We start from the raw sequence: 3,893 nt of genomic DNA, 5'->3' as shown, positions 1-3,893 counted from the left end.
TGGTGGGTCAAGGAGGTGAGGATTTAAAGCAAATAACCACCCCCCTGAGCAGGGCTGGCCATGGGACAAGACCTTGGGACACGAGGGGCTGAGGGGACAGCCCTGGGGACAGGAGTGTGACTGGCAGGGAGGGAAATCCAGGGAAGCAGGGGGATTTTTGGTAGGTGGATCATCGAATGCTGGAATGGTTTGGGTTGGAAGGGACTTCGAAGTTCATCCAGTGCCACCCCCTGCCACGGTCAGGGACACCTTCCACCAGCCCAGGTTGCTCCAAGCCCCGTCCAACCTGGCCTTGGACAATTCCAGGGATCCAGGGGCAGCCACAGCTTCTCTGGGCACCCTGTGCCAGGGCCTGCCCACCTCCCAGCCAAGGGTTTCTTCCCAATATCCCACCTAACCCTGCCCTGTGGCACTGGGAGGCCGTTCCCCTTGTCCTGTCCCTTGTCCCAAGCCCCCAGTGCCACCAGTCCCCTCTGGAGAGGCTCCTGCCCCCCTCCTGCCACGGGCACTGTGTGCCAACCCCGCTAATGATTTTTTTTCAGCGTGAAAAAGCTCCACAGGGTTTGATTTTTTGCTGTTGTGGTGTTCTGCTTTTTGCGTTGGCTCTGCTCGTTGTTGTTGGTTTTGTTGTTTTTTGTTTTTTTTTTTTTTCCAAGAGGGATTAAGCCAAATTAGTTTTTATCTGTTTCTGCAGTTTTCCACTGGGATTCAGTGAAGCACCAGCGCCTGAGAAGAGAAAAACGATAAACATCTAAAGGCAGCCACTCTGCTGCTGTTTTATCTGTGCCATTTGAAGTGATGACACCCTTCAACCAGATAAACAAAGCGCGAGGAGGGGCTCGTCGTTAGCTGGAGTGCGTTCGGCACCGGAGCCTCCCCGCCACATTACAGACAATGGCAGCGCACAATCATTCATTATAACTCAATTACAGTAATTAAAACTGGTGGGATGCAGAGGCAGAACAGACGAAGGGAGTAGTGCCAACAGAATTTACACTCCGTGTCATCAGCCAGCGATAACAACAGCTGATGGTGTCCCCGAGCCTCCTCCTGCCATCTGTTCCCAGCCCGGGGATGCTGTTCCCAGCCCGGCGATGGATCGGGTGCCGCGGCGGCGGGAGGGGGATGGATGGCAAGGGCTGGGAAAGGGCTCCCGGGGTGCCCCGCTCTGGGGGTGATGCCCTGGGCACCCCCGGGGTGAGCTGCTCCCTGAGCCGGGCACAGAGCCCGGGATAAGGGAGCGGGCAGGGGGAGGGGGAACGGTGGGCAAAGCACATGGATGGGATGGGGCACAGCCTGGGGCACAGCCCCGTGTGGCCTGATGCCCTGCTGGGGTGGGCATGGCATGGCACGGCATGGCCTGGCACGGCATGGCATGGCTCAGAATGGCACACACAGCATGGCATGGCATGGCATGGCACAGCATGGCACACAAAGCATGGCATGGCTCAGAATGGCACACAAAGCACGGCATGGCACAGAATGGCACACACAGCATGGCATGGCTCAGACTGGCACACACAGCATGGCATGGCTCAGACTGGCACACACAGCATGGCATGGCATGGCATGGCACAGCATGGCACACATAGCATGGCACAGCATGGCACAGAACACCCAGCGTGGCACAGCACACGTGGCACAGCTCTGCCCATTTCCCAGCACTTCCGCAGAAGGAAATCTCTGATAAAAAGTGGGCAATGCCCCCCCAGAAGGTGCTGTTTGCCAGGATGCCAGGCCATGGCCAACCTGCACATCCTGGGGGGATCCCACAGTAACTCCCGCTGGATTTTCCAGCTGCTGCGTGAAGTCTCTGCCATCACACCCCCAACGTGTCACAGCACCACCCAAGCCTGACTAAAAGCACATTAAAAAAAAGCCCTTATGAATATATAATTTTAAAATAATTTAGTGTGAGGGCTCGGAGTTCTTTCCTGTCCGGCTGTTGGGCATAAATGGGAACGGGAGAGAGCACGGCCTGGCTCCAGCACCTCCTCCCTGGGCACTTGGAAAGGCTGGAGCCCGACCAAATGAGCTGCAAAGGGCAACAGTTTGCTGGGAACTGTTGAAAGGAGAAGCTGGAGCCGCTCAGGTGCCGAAGGGGCAGCGCGGGGGGGGCCGGGCCGGGGCCCTTCCGCTCCCCTGCCCCCGGAATCCAAATCTTCCAACAAAGGATTGCTCGCAATTTTGATCTTTTAATGGTCCCCTGTGTAAGCCCCTCGTTCCATCCAGCTTAAAATCAGATTGAAATGCACTCCTAACCCTCTCCCGCTGCACATTATCGGGAAGCCAAGCGGGCAGAGTGCTGCTCCTGCTTTTTATTTCTCCCTCGCAGCAGGCCCTGTCATGTCCAATCCATCACGGGAGCCCCCGCAGGACCCTACATATGTCCTAGTTCAAGGAAAGTGCTTTGTCTCTGTCAGGGGTGCCCGGGCTGGAGCACAGGAATGCCAGGGCACACACACAGCCCATGGGCCCGGGCCCTTGGGCACCCCTGGGTGCTGGGTACCCCATTCCCTGCATCCCCAAGTCTTGGCAGGAACACAAATAAAGCTGCTGGCGATGCCTTTGGGATGGAAAAGGGGAGGATGGGGTTTGGGCTGTCTGAGGGCGATGGGGGGTGCCCAAGGTGGAGCCCGTCCCTTGGCACCATGGGAGGGGGGAGATGCCAAGGGCTGGGAGCTCAGGGGGCTTCTCCCGCCAATCCTGAGCTCGGCTCTTGCACATCTGACCTCCACCATCATCCCATGTGCCCCCCAGGCCTTCTCTTACTTTTATCAACCCCTCAGGGCAGGATTTCAGGGATCAGAGGGTTTAGAGACACTTTGCTTTCGGTTGAGCTTCAGTACATTTACTTTTTATTCTTTTTTTTTTTTTTTTTTTCTCTTTTTTTGCCCTTTTTTACAAAAACCAGTGGTAGTTATTAACAGCTGTACAGATTCTGCTACATACTTTGGTGTAAAGTTGAGAGCCTGACTCCGGAACGCTCGGCCAGCTCCGGTACATGCAGTTCCTGGATTTTATTCTTGTTATTTCGGGGAGGAAAACCAAGCACCGACCTGCAAACCAGTGACTCTGGGGGACACAAAGCTGGGGGTGACCCCACTGCTGGAGGGTTTTGCCCTGGGAGCAGGTCAGAGGCCCCCCCAGGCCTTTCCAACACATCCCATCTGTGCAGATGGGGATGCTCCAAAGGCCACGGAGAGGGGATGCTGTGCCCAGGTTTGGGGGCACAGGGGGAACGGGCAGTGCTGCCCTCACAGATCCCAACCAGCCCCAGGATCAACCTGAGCCCCAAAACACAGCGGGGCCATCGCTGAACCCCTCCTGTTAGCGCCAGGGGCACCTTCAGAGTCATTAATCTGAGCCAAACCACACTGAAATCACTTGCCCTAAAAGCAGCTTTAAAGAACTCGGTTTTTCCTTTGCTGGATCATCAGTGCCCAAAAACTGATCCCACACACCAAGTGGGCCTGGGTCCTTCCCTTACTTCTACTTTGAAAAGGGCAAAAAAAATCTCAAAACCCTCTTATTTTGATGGGAAAAATAATGATTTCCCATGAGATCTCTCCTCCTTCCAACCCCAGCTCAACTGTCCACACCTGGAGCAGCGACAGAGATGGGACAGAGGCTCCTCAGGGGGATGCAATGCCAGGTCCCAGCTCTCCCTGCTCCTCTCCCCCCTCTCCAAACCACTCTCCCCATAACCCTAATCATTATTAATTTTGGACCAGATTCAAATCGCAAAAAATAATCCATAAAAATGTCGTATAAAAATCCTCTTCCATATGCTACAATACAGGGTGAGCACTTCTGCTACACAAATACTTTTATTTGCCCGTTAGGTCTTTTTTTTTTTTTTTTTTTTTTTTTTTTTTTTTTTTTTTTTTTTT

This window comes from Empidonax traillii, unplaced genomic scaffold (genome assembly GCF_003031625.1).
Source record: "Empidonax traillii isolate 1590-97213 ecotype Southwest subspecies unplaced genomic scaffold, ASM303162v1 scaffold876:size463933, whole genome shotgun sequence".
NCBI classification, from domain to species: domain Eukaryota; kingdom Metazoa; phylum Chordata; class Aves; order Passeriformes; family Tyrannidae; genus Empidonax; species Empidonax traillii.
The sequence above is the reverse complement of the archived record's forward strand: the minus strand, read 5'-3'. Positions refer to the sequence as shown.